The sequence below is a fragment of the Pongo pygmaeus genome, chromosome 19 (assembly GCF_028885625.2).
Source record: "Pongo pygmaeus isolate AG05252 chromosome 19, NHGRI_mPonPyg2-v2.0_pri, whole genome shotgun sequence".
In the NCBI taxonomy this organism is placed as follows: Eukaryota; Metazoa; Chordata; class Mammalia; order Primates; family Hominidae; genus Pongo; species Pongo pygmaeus.
Genome location: NC_072392.2, coordinates 72,561,709 through 72,574,908, shown reverse-complemented (window position 1 = coordinate 72,574,908; position 13,200 = coordinate 72,561,709). Strand labels below are relative to the sequence as shown.

Below are 13,200 nucleotides of genomic sequence, written 5' to 3'. Positions count from 1 at the left end.
CTGGCAACAGAGTGAGACTCTGTTTCCCAAAAAAAAAAAAAGAGATGCCTAGGCTCTGGTCTCAAACTCCTACCTGAAGCAATCCTCCAGCTTGGCCTCCTAAAGTGCTGGGATCACAGGCATCAGCCACCATGCCCAGCCAGTCTGTGTTTCATATTTTTGTTTTCTCCAATGTTTCCTTTATGAGCTCAAATAAAGTATTAATACAGGTTAAGTACTCTCTTATCCACAATGCCTCAAACCAGAGTGTTTGAATTTTTTTTTTTTTTTTTTTTTTGAGACAGAGTCTCGCTCTGTCGCCCAGGCTGGAGTGCAGCAGCGTGATCTCGGCTCACTGCAAGCTCCGCCTCCCGGGTTCACTCCATTCTCCTGCCTCAGCCTCCTGAGTAGCTGGGACCACAGGCGCCCACCATCACGCCTGGCTAATTTTTTGTATTTTTAGTAGAGACGGGGTTTCACCATGTTAGCCAGGATGGTCTCGATCTCCTGACCTCGTGATCCGCCCGCCTCGGCCTCCCAAAGTGCTGGGATTACAGGCGTGAGCCACCGTGCCCGGCCTGAGTGTTTCAAATTTTTTAAATTTTTAGATTTTGGATTATTTGCATTATACTGGATGAGCATATTCAATGCAAAAATCTGAATACTGAAATGCTCCAATGAGCATTTCCTTTGAGTATCATGTCAGCACTAAAAATGTTCCTGATTTTGGAGGATTTCTAGATTTTTGGATTAGGGATATTGAACCTGTATGAAAAATATATACTGCTTCTAAAATATTACATTTTTAGCATGTTTATTTCAAGACAGAACGAGTATTTGATAGGTTATGTCCTACCAGTTCAGGATATACAATTTGAATAGAGGTCAAATCCTGTTTCAATAAATTCCAATGTACTAAAAACCCTGAAAATTTAATGACAGCCTCAAAACTACAATGCTTAACATTATCACCTTTAGCATAGGACACTCAGTATTATAAAGGGTTGAGGACATGTGGTACATGCAAAGTGAGTCTATCATAGGGGAGCAGATACTATACATCACAGTCATTACTTGAAAAGTCACTACCAGGAAGCGCTGATGTACCCTAACTATATCAGTATTTCCTAGTTCCCCATTTATACCTATACACAAATTCACATGTGGTAATTAGGTTTCATAATACATGTGTAATTTAAAAACCCACCAAGCTCTAGGACTGCCAAACTTTTAGAATATGAATAGTATTTTGGAATCTGTGACGACAGAACTGAATCTGTGGGTGTAATGGAAACACTTCTAATAAAAACACTGTTAATAAAAAAAGAATATAGACCAGGAACGGTGACTACGGCCTGTAGTCCCAGCTCTTTGGAATGTCGAGGTAGGCATATCACTTAAGGCCAGGAGTTTGAGACCAGCATGGCCAACATGGTGAAACCCTGTCTCTTCTAAAAATACAAAAACTTAGCCAAGTGTGGTAGCTCGTGCCTGTAATCCCAGCCACTTGGGAAGTTGAGGCATGAGAATCACTTGAACCTGGAGGCAGCGGTTGCAGTGAGCCAAGATCGTGCCACTGCACTCCAGCCTGGGCAACAGAGCAAGATCCTGTCTCAAACAAAAAAAAAGAAAAAATATAAAATTTATAAATATTTACGCCAGGGGTGGTGTCTCACGCCTGTACTCTCAGCACTTTGGGAGGCCAAGGTAGGCGGATCATGAGAGTAAGAATCCGCCTCAATAAATAAATAAATAAATAAATAAATAAATAAATTGTAACTGTTTAAAAAACACTAAATTTTTCAATGAGATAATCTGCCCATTTTAACAGCGTAAACTACTTTAAACATGATCCTTTATCTCCTTCCCCTTGAAGTTGGTTGTTTAAAACATGATTTCAGACCAGGCGCGGTGGCTCATGCCTGTAATCCTAGCACTTTAGAAGGCCAAGGCAGGTGTATTGCTTGTGTCTAGGAGTTCTACTAGCCTGGACAACACAGTCAAACTCCATCTCTACAAAAAAGTACAAAAATTAGCCAGGCATGATGGCACGTGCCTGTAGTCCAAGCTACTTGAGAGGTTGAGGTGGAAGGATCGCTCCAGCCTAGCAGGTAGAGGCTACCGTGAGCCGTGCACAGGCCACTGAACTCCAGCATGGGCGACAAAGGGAAAACTTGTCTCTTAAAAAAAAACAAAAGAAAAGAAAAGAAACAGTGATTTCACCACTATTTACAAACTTTTATCAAAAATTTAGTTGAGCCAGGGTGAGGTGGCTCACGCCTGTAATGCCAGCACTTTGGGAGGCCAAGGCGGGTGGATTACTTGAGGGCAGGAGTTCGAGACCAGCCTGACCAACATGGTGAAACCCCGTCTCTACTAAAAATACAAAAATTAGCCAGGCGTGGTGGCACAAGCCTGTAATCCCAGCTATTCGGGAGACTGAGGCAGCAGAATCACTTAAATCCAGGAGGCGAAGGTTGTAGTGAGCCGAGATCATGCCACTGCACTCCAGCCTGGGGGACAGAGTGAGACTCCGTTGCAAAAAAAAAAAAAAAATTTAGTTGAGGCAGGCATAGTGGCTCTCACCTGTAATCCCAGCACTTTGAAAGGCTGAGGCAGGTGGATTGTTTGAGGCCAGGAGTTAGATACCAGCCTGGCCAATATGGCATAACCCCTCTCTACTAAAAATACAAAGGTCAGCCAAGCATGGTGGCTTATGCCTGTAATCCCAGCTACTTGGGAGGCTAAGGCACAAGAGTTGTTTGAACCTGGGAGGCGTAGGTTGCAGTGAGCTGAGTTCATACCACTGCACTCCAGCCTGGGTGACAGAGAGAGACTCTGCCTCAAAAAAAAAAAAAAATGTAGTTGATTGTTCACTTCGGCGGCACATACACTAAAACTGGAACAATACAGAAAAGATTATTATGGCCCCTGCACAAAGATGACACAAATTCGTGAAGTGTTCCCTAAAAAAAAAAGTTTAGTTAAGTACATAAAAAATGGAAACCAAGCATCCCATTCTACTAGGAAAATCCTGGTTCATTTAGAGTTTACTGAACTTATAGAGATACAGCCTTTAAAAATAATGTAGACTCCCCTGAAGTTCAGTACGCTCCAAATGAACAAGGCTATTAGAAAAACAGAGCAAGGCCAGGTGCGGTAGCTCAAGCCAGTAATCCTAGCACTTTGAGAGGCCGAGGCGGGTGGATCACCTGAGGTCAGGGGTTCAAGGCCACCTTGGCCAAAATGGTGAAACCCCATCTCTATCAAAAACACAAAATTAGCAGGGTGTGGTGGCACACGCCTGTAATCCAGCTACTCAGGAGGCTGAGGCAGGAGAATTGGTTGAACCCAGGAGGTGGAGGTTGCAATGAGTGGAGATCACACCACTACACACCAGCCTGGGCAAAAAAAAGCGAAACTCTGTTTAAAAAAAAAAAAAACAGCAAGCCAGGCGCGGTGGCTCACGCCTGTAATCCCAGCACTTTGGGAGGCCAAGGCGGGCAGATCATAAGGTCAGGAGTTTGAGACCAGCCTGGCCAACCTGGTGAAACCCCATCTCTACTAAAGACACAAAAAATTAGCCAGGCGTGGTGGCGCTTGCCTGTAATCCCAGCTACTTGGGAGGGTGAGGCAGGAGAATCGCTTGAACCCGGGAGGCGGAGGTTGCAGTGAGCCAAGATAGTGCCATTGCAGTCCAGCCTGGGCAACAGGACGAGACTTTGTCAAAAAAAGAAAAAAGAAAAGAAAAGAGAGAGAGAGAGAAAGACAGAGAGAGAGAGAGCGAGCACAGAAGCGCTGGGCGCAGTGGCTCACACATGTAATTCCAGCACTTTGGAAGACCAAGGTGGGCAGACTGCTTGAGCTCAGGAGTTCGAGACCAGCCTGTGCAAATGGCAAAACTTGGTCTCTACCAAAAATGTAAAAAAAAAAACCAGCCGGGCATGGCTTGTGCTTGTAGTCCCAGCTACTCAGGAGGCTGAGGCCAGGAAGTGGAGATTGCAGTGAGGCAAGATCACCCCAGTGTACCCCAGCCTGGGTGACAGAGAGATTCTGTCACAAAAAAAAAAAAAAGAGAAAGAAGAAAAGAAGACTTTAAAAATTCTATATGGTTAACTGAAATTTCTTTTCTTTTTTTTTTTTTTTTTTTTGAGACGGAGTTTCCCTCTTGTTGCCCAGGCTGGAGTGCAATGGCGTGATCTCGGCTCACCGCAACCTCCGCCCCCCAAGTTCAAGGGATTCTCCTGCCTCAGCCTCCCAAGTAGCTGGGATTACAGGCATGCACCACCAAACCCTGCTAATTTTGTACTTTTAGTAGAGACGGGGTTTCTCCATGTTGGCCAGGCTGGTCTCGAACTCCTGACCACAGGTGATCCGCCGGCCTCGGCCTCCCAAAGTGCTGGGATTACAGGCGTGATCCACCACTCCCGGCTGGTTAACTGAAATTTCTAAGAAAAGTATACAGATGATCTACTTAAGGCAGAAATATATCCATTAATAACTATGGTCATGTAGATTGTACTATGTTGGACGTGGGCTGCCTTGCTTCTTGAAATCAAGAATTATAGACCACAAATGAGAAAGGCTTTTGAAATACCATTACCTAAATTCACTCTTGCATTTGATACCTGAGCTAGTACACTCCTACTCAAAATACATGCTTGAAAGAAAAGAAAAGTTTCGGCTGGGCGTGCTGGCTCACACCTGTAATCCCAGCACTTTGGGAGGCCAAGGCAGGTGGATCACTTGAGGTCAGAGGTTTGAGATCAGCCTGGCCAACATGGTGAAACCCCCTCTCTACTACACATACAAAAAATTAGTTGGAATTCCAACTACTTGGGAGACTAAGGAAGGTGGATCGTTAGAACCCAGGAGGCAGAGGTTGCAGTGAGCTGAGATCGCACCATTGCACTCCAGCCTGGGCAACTAGCAAAACTCTGTCTCAAAAAAAAAAAAAAAAAAAAAACTAGCTGGGCATGGTGGTACATGCCTGTAATGCTAGCTACTTGGGAGGGTGAGGCAGGAGAATCGCTTGGGATTCAGAGATGGAGATGGAGGTTACAGTGAGCCAAGATCACGCCACTGCACTCCAGCCTGGACAACAAAGTAAGACTCTGTCTCAAAAAAAAAAAAAGTAAAGTTTCATTCTTCTCCCAAAATGACACTAAATCCTCTAGGCTGGACACGGTGGCTCGCGCCTATATCCCAGCACTTTGGGAGGCCCAGATGAGTGGATCACATGAAGTCAGGAGATTGCAACCAGCCTGGGAAAGATGGTAAAACCCCGTCTCTACTAAAAATATAAAAATTAGCTAGGCATGATGTCGGGGGCCTATAATCCCAGCTACTCAGGCGGCTGAGGCAGGAAAATCGCTTGAACCCAGGAAGTGGAGGTTGCAGTCAGCCGAGATCACGTCATTGCACTCCAGCCTGGGCAACAAGAGCAAAACTCTGTCTTAAAGAAAAAAAAAAAAGCTGGTGCAGTGACTCACGCCTGTAATCCCAGGACTTTGGGAGGCCAAGGTGGGTGGAGCACCTGAGGTCAGGAATTTCAGACCAACCTGGCCAACATGGGGAGACCCTGTCTCTACTAAAAATACAAAAATTAGCCAGGCATAGTGGTGAGCACCTATAGTCTCAGCTACTTGGGAGGCTGAGGCAGGAGAATTGCTTGAACCCGAAAGGCGGAGATTACAGTGAGCCGAGATCATGCCACTGCATTCTAGCCTGGGTGACAGAGCAAGACTGTCTCAGGGGAAAAAAACAAAACAAAACAAGACAAAAAAAACAGACAAATCCTCTAATGTAAGCTTTATGTTCTTTATGTGCACACTGACTTCTTTTACAAGTCCACTGTCATTTCACACAAGCCCTGATCCTGGCTCCATTAGAAGTTTTATTTACCCATCAATTAAAATAACCAACATTACTAATTGCATTCTGTATTCTACCCACAAGGTACTGTAGGTAATAAAATGATGTGTAAGTCACATTCTCAACATTGATGCTGCTGCAGTCTCAAGTGAGAGATAAAACAGAGAATATAAGTGAGCTCCTTACGAAACTTTTAGATTTTTTTTTTTTTGAGACGGAGTCTCGCTTGTCGCCCAGGCTGGAGTGCAGTGGCACGATCTCGGCTCACGGCAAGCTCCGCCTCCCGGGCTCATGCCATTCTGCTGCCTCAGCCTCCTGAGTTGCTGGGACTACAGGGGCCTGCCACCATGCCCGGCTAATTTTTTCTATTTTTAGTAGAGACGAGGTTTCATCGTGTTAGCCAGGATGGTCTCGATCTCCTGACCTCGTGATCCACCCGCCTCAGCCTTCCAAAGTGCTGGAATTACAGGTGTGAGCCACCGCAACTGGCCATTAGATTTCTTTCTAAAAAGCTTTCCTATGTAAAAATTACTTTTCATGTCAGAGATAGGAGCAGCTGGTACATGGATATGGAGCAGCTGGTACATGGATATAGCAGCACATGCACACATACAAAATAGAAACAGAAACACATCATGAATTTAAAATAAAAAAATAAAATTGATAATGGAAGACATCCTCATCTCCTTTTCTTTGATACAACATCTCACTGTTATCCAGGCTAGAGTGCAGTGGTGCGATCATGGCTCACTGTAGCTCCGACCTTCCAGGCTCCAGTAATCATTTCACCTCAGTCTCCCAAGTAGCTCAGACCACAGGTGCCTGCTATCATGCCTTTTCTTGTTTAATGGTAGAAACAGGGTTTGGCTATGTAGCCTAAAACACATGGGCTCAAAGAATCCTCTTGCCTTGGCCTCTCAAAAGGCTGGGATTATAGGAGTGAGCCACAGCACCTGGCCTATTTCTGTTTTTCTACCTTTAATAATTTATTTATATGTAGAATACTGATAATAATCATGGCCAGGGCTGGGCGCGTTGGCTCATGCTTCCAATCCCAGCACTATGGGAGGCCAAGGCAGGTGGATCACCTAAGGTCAGGAGTTCGGGAGCAGCCTGGCTGACATGATGAAACCCTGTCTCTACTAAAAATACAAAAAAATTTTCCGGGTATGGTGGCATGCGCCTGTAGTCCCAGCTACTGGGGAGGCTGAGGCAGGAGAGTCATGTGAACCCCAGAGGCAGAAGTTGCAGTGAGCTGAGATTGAGCCACCGCACTCCAGCTTGGGTGACAGCAGGAATCCATCTCAAAAAAAAAAAAATCATGGCCAAACTCAGCAGCTCACACATGTAATGCCAGCATTTAGGGATGCCAAGGTGGAAGGATCACATGAGTTGAGGAGTTTGGGACAAACCTGGGCAACACAGCAAGACCCCATCTCCTCTAAAAAAAAAAAAAAAAAAAGAGGTGGAGGAGGAGATGGCTAAAAAAAAAAAATCATGTTTAAAAATAATTAGATGGGCCCGGTGCAGTGGCTCATGCCTGTAATCCCAGCACTTTGTGAGGCCAAGGCAGGCAGACCCCGAACTCAGGAGTTCAAGACCAGCCTGGTCAATGTAGTGAAACCCCGTCCCTACTAAAAATACAAAAATAGGTGGGGTGTAGTGGCTCACATCTGTAATCCCAGCACTTTGGGAGGCTGAGGTGGGCTGATCACGAGGTCAGGAGATTGAGATCATCCTGGCTAACACGGCAAAACCCCATCTCTACTAAAAAATACAAAAAATTAGCTGGGCGTGGTGGCAGGCACCTGTAGTCCCAGCTACTCGGGAGGCTGAGGCAGGAGAATGGCATGAACCCAGGAGGTGGAGCTTGCAGTGAGCCAAGATCGAGCCACTGCACTCCAGCCTGGGCAACAGAGTGAGACTCTGACTCAAAAAAATAAAAAAATAAATAATAAATAAATAAAAATAAAAATACAAAAATTAGCTGGGCACAGTGGCTCACGTCTGTAATCCCAGCACTTTGGGAGGCCAAGGCGGGTGGATCACCTGAGGTCAGGAGTTCGAGACCAGCCTGACCAACATAGTGAAACCCCGTCTGTACTAAAAATACAAAAAAATTAGCTGGGCATGGTGGCATGCGCCTGTAGTCCCAGCTACTTGGGAGGCTGAGGCAGGAAAATCGCTTGAACCCAGGAGGTGGAGGTTATGGTGAGCCGAGATCACGCCACTACACTCCAGCCTGGGCAACAGGGTGAGACTCACTCCAGCCTGGGCAACAGAGTGAGACTCCAGACTCCATCTAAAACAAAAACAAAAACAAAAACACTACAAAAATTAGCCAGACATGGTGGCACACACCTGTAGTCCCACCTACTCAGGAGGCTGAGGCAGGAGAATCGCTTGAACCCTGGTGGTGGAGGTTGTGGTGAGCCAAGATGGTGCCACTGCACTCCAGCCTGGGCAACAGAGTGAGACTGTCTCAAAAAATAATAATAATTAGATTAGGGCTGGGCCTGGTGGTTCATGCCTGTAATTCCGGCATGTTGGAAGCCCGAGGTAGGTGGATCATTTAAGGTCAGGAGTTCGTAACCAACATGGTGAAATCCCATCTCTAATAAAAATACACAAATTAGCCAGGCGTGGTGGTGGGCACCTGTAATCCCAGCTACTCAGGAGGCTAAGGTAGGAGAATCGCTTGAACTTGGGAAGCGGAGGTTGCAGTGAGCTTAGATTGCCCCAGTACACTCCAGCCTGGGCGACAGAGCAGAACTCTGTCTCAAAAAAAAAAAAAAAAAATGGCAGGCATGGTGGCTCATGCTTGTAATCTCTGCACTTTGTGGGGCCAAGGCAGGTAGATCACCTGAGGTCAGGAGTTCCTGACCAGCCTGGCCAACAGGGTGAAACCCATTCTTTACTAAAAATACAAAATTAGTTGAGTGTGGTGGCAGGTGCCTGCAATCCCAGCTACTTGGGAGGCTGAGGCAGGAGAATTGCTTGAACCCGGGAGGCGGATGCAGCCGAGATCACGTCACTGTACTCCAGCCTGGACAACAAGGGCAAAAATCCCATCTCAAAAAATAAATAAATAAAATAATAAATAGCTGGGGCACGGGGGTTCATGCCAGTAATCTCAGTACTTTGGGAGGCTGAGGCGGACAGATCACGAGATCAAGACATCGAGACCATCCAGGAGAAATATGGTGAAACCCCACCTCTACTAAAAATACAAAAATTAGCTGGGTGTGGTGGCACATGCCTGTGGTCCCAACTACTCGGGAGGCTGAGGCAGGAGAATCGCTTGAACCCTGGGAAGTTGCAGTGAGCCGAGATCTTGCCACTGCACTCCAGCCTGGCTATGGAGAGAGAATCTGTCTCAAAAAAAAAAAAAAAAATCATCAAGATTCTTTTTGTTTCCTCAACATTTTTCTGAAGTAAAAAAAAAAAAAAAAAAAAAAAAAAAATCAAGATTCTTACCCACATTAATATTCTAGCCACTATGTAAACAAGTATTGAAATGAGGTTCCTATAGCTAAAGGGCCAGGGTCCCTTTGGACAATGCTCAACTATTTCCTTTTCCAACAAAAACCATAAAAATATGGCTTTTATCTTTTTATCTATGGCTTGTATCTATCTATATTTTAGACCTCAAGTTAATTTTTTCCACATAAATTTGAGGTTCTGTTCCTGGCACGGTGGCTCACACCTGTAATCTCAGTACTTTGGGAGGCCTAGGCGGGCGAATCATGAGGTCAGGAGTTCGAGACCAGCCTGGCCAACATGGTGAAACCACGTCTCTATTAAAAATACAAAAAATTAGCTGGGCGTGGTGGCGGGCACCTGTAATCCTAGCCACTGGGGAGGCTAAGGTAGAAGAATCGCTTGAACCTGGGAGGTGGAGTTTGCAGTGAGCCAAGATCGCCACTGCACTCCAGCCTGGACAACAGTGTGAGACACCGTCTCAAAAAAAAAAAAAAAATTTCAGGTTCTCTTCTTCTCTTCTGTAATTCTCATCACGTGGCAGAATTTGTTATTACCTTTTTTTTAATTAAAATTTTATTTTTAGAGACAGGGTCTCTTTCACACAAGCTGGCGTACAGCAGCCCAATCATATAGTTCACCACAGCCTTGAACTCCTGGGCTTAAGTGATCCTCCTGCCTCAGCCTCCCAAGTAGCTAGGGCTAAAGGTACCTGCCACCACATCCAACTAATTTTTAAATGTTTTATAGAGATGGGGTCTCACTATGTTGTTGTCCAGGCTGGTTTTGAACTCCTGGCCTTAAACAGTCCTCCCACTGTGGCCTCCCAAAGTACTGGGATTACATCCACAAAGCTCAGTCCATAAATACCTATTAATGTTAGAAAGAGTACATGGAATTTTTCTTTAAAATCACATTTTGGGTTGGGTGCAGTGGCCCATGCCTGTAATCCCAGCACTTTGGAAGGCCCAGGTGGGAGAATCATTTAAGGTCAGGAGTTCGAGACCAGCCTGGCCAACATGCTGAAACCCTGTCTCTACTAAAAATAAAAAAATTAGCCAGGCATGGTGGCACATGCCTGTAATCTCAGCTACTCAGAGGAGCTGAGGCAGGAGAATCACTTGAACCCAGGAGGCAAAGGCTGCAGTGAGCTGAGATCGCGCCATTGCACTCTAGCCTGGGCAACAGAAAGAGACTTCATCTCAAAAAAATAAAAAATAAAAAATCAGATTTTAGCAGTCTGGTCACGCCAAAAAAAAAAAAAAAAAAAAAAGGAAACATCATATTTCTTTCTATAAATAGTGATGGAGCCATTCCTTAAAATAGTTTTTCTCCCCCTTTCCATTTACTGTACTTGCATCTTCTTTAAAGAACAGAGGGTACGAAAAAACACTTTCTCACCCAGAGGGCTGCAATGTATCATCATTCAAATGACCAATATTGGCCGGGAGTGGTGGTTCATGACTGTAATCCCAACACTTTGGAAGGCCAAAGCAAGCGGATCACTTGAGTCCAGGAGCTCGAGACCAACCTGGGCAACATGATGTAACCCCATGTCTACAAAAAATAAATTAGCCGGGTGTAGTGGCATGCACCTGTAATCCCAACTAGTCAGGAAGCTGAGGTGGGAGGATCACTTGAGTCTGGGAGGCAGAGTTGCAATAAGCCCAGATCGCACCACTGCACTCCAGCCTGGGGGACAGAGCCAGATCCTGTCTCAAAATAAAATGAAATAAAATCACAACTATCACCTTGAAAGGAATGAAGGCTTGGGAATTAGGCTAGGATGCAAGATCAGTGGCACTTAATTTTGTGCTTACAATGAAGTTTCTTTCAATAAATGCAATTCACATCCCAAAGAGCACAATATCACAGTAGAATAAGCAAATTGCAACACAAAGACTGCCATCACATGTCACTGCTAAAACAAGTGTGTTTGGTGGTACTTGCCTAGTGAGTCCTGTCAAGATATTAAAGAAATACATATATATTGTTTTGAGACAGAGTTTCGCTCTGTCACCCAGGCTGGAGTGCAGTGGCATGACCTCGGCTCACTGCAGCCTCTGCCTCCTGAGTTCAAGCGACCCTCCCACTTCAGCCTTCTGAGTAGCTGGGATTACAGGCGCCTGGCTAATTTTTCTCTTTTTTTTTTTTTTGAAACGGAGTCTGGCTCTGTTGCCCAGGCTAGAGTATAGTGGCATGATCTCAGCTCACTGCAACCTCCACCTCCTGGGTTCAAGTAGTTCTTCTGCCTCAGCCTCTCGAGTAGCTGGGACTACAGGCAACTGCCACCATGCCCAGCTAATTTTTATATTTTTAGTAGAGACAGGGTTTCACCATATCAGGCTGGTCTTGAACTACTGACCTCGTGATTCGACCGCCTTGGCCTCCCAAAGTGCTGGGATTAAAGGCGTGAACCACCGCACCTGGCCACGCCTGGCTAATTTTTTGTATTTTTTTAGTAGAGATGGGGTTCCATCATGTTGGCCAGGCTGGTCTTGAACTCCTGGGTTCAAGTGATCTTATCTACCTCGGCTTCCCAGAGTGCTGAAATTACAGGCGTGAGCCACCAAGCCCAGCCTTGAAGTATTTTTGTTAACGCCTTCTATACAATTAGATTCATGCTTCAAAGTCATTTCAGTTCTCAATATTCAGAGGAATCATTAAAATTAAAGCTCTTCCCATCATCCCATTGTGAATTATATTCTAATTAGCAAATACTTTACATATTATTCTTTTACTTTTTATGGAATAATTTTTTTTTTTTTTTAAAAAGCAGCCCTTTTCAAAATAATCCTAGTTTGCACCCTGGATCGGAAGAGAAAAAACAAACCCGGCTATAAAAGACATTTTGTGAGTTATTTTGAATTCCAACTGAAAACAAAAACCAACAATAAAGACATTTTAGGGGCTACTGGGACTAATTGGTTAAATATTATGATTATTGATAGCTTTTTTTTTTTTTTTTTTTGAGACGGAGTCTCGCTCTATCGCCCAGACTGGAGTGCAGTGGCGCGATCTTGACTTACTGCAACCTCCGCCTCCCAGGTTCACGCCATTCTCCTGCCTCAGCCTCCCGAGTAGCTGGGACTACAGGCGCCTGCCACTATGCCCAGCTAATTTTTTATATCTTTAGTAGAGGCGGGGTTTCACCGTGTTAGCCAGGATGGTCTTGATCTCCTGACCTCATGATCCACCCACCTTGGCCTCCCAAAGTGCTGGGATTACAGGCGTGAGCCACCGCACCTGGCCGACAGCATGTTATTTATATAACTATTGATGTTACTAAGTCAATGTTAAATTTTTCAGGGTGATGAAGATATTGTAATTATATAGAACAACGTTATTATTAGGAGAGACACACTGAAGTATTTAGAAGTAAAGTGTCATGATATCCACAGTTAAAGCAAATACGGCAATATGCGATCTTGGCTTGCTGCAAACTCCGTATCCTGGGTTCAAGCAATTCTCCTGCCTCAGCCTCTCAAGTAGCTGGGATTACAGGGGCCCACCACCACGCCCAGCTAATTTTCGTATTTTTAGTAGAGATGGGGGTTCACCATGTTGGCCAGCCTGGTCTTGAACTCCTGACCTCAGGTGATCTGCCTGCCTCAGCCTCCCAAAGTGCTGGGATTACAGGCATGAGCCACTGCATCCAGCCTATTATTCTTTTAATTGTTCTATAGGTATTAATATTTTCAACAAAAATTTAAGGGAAAAACTCGATTTTTTTTACATTTTAATCAAAATTAGCATTATCAATAAACTTAGGCTAGGGATGGTGGCTCATGCCTGTAATCCCAGCACTTTGGCAGGCCAAGGCAGGAAAATCACTTGAGGTCAGGAGTTCCAGACCAGCACGGCCAA

The 13,200-nt window shown here is 45.0% G+C and overlaps 1 protein-coding gene and 1 non-coding gene across 43 annotated transcripts in view; one reads left to right on the top strand and one right to left on the bottom strand.

Annotated features, from left to right (window-relative positions):
• Positions 1-13,200, bottom strand: part of CDK12 (cyclin dependent kinase 12) — a 106,194-nt gene that overhangs the window by 82,290 nt on the left and 10,704 nt on the right. The window lies entirely within an intron of this gene.
• On the top strand, positions 2,851-2,953 carry LOC129018454 (U6 spliceosomal RNA). The gene has a single exon (XR_008495282.1). It is a non-coding gene; the product is annotated as a U6 spliceosomal RNA (small nuclear RNA).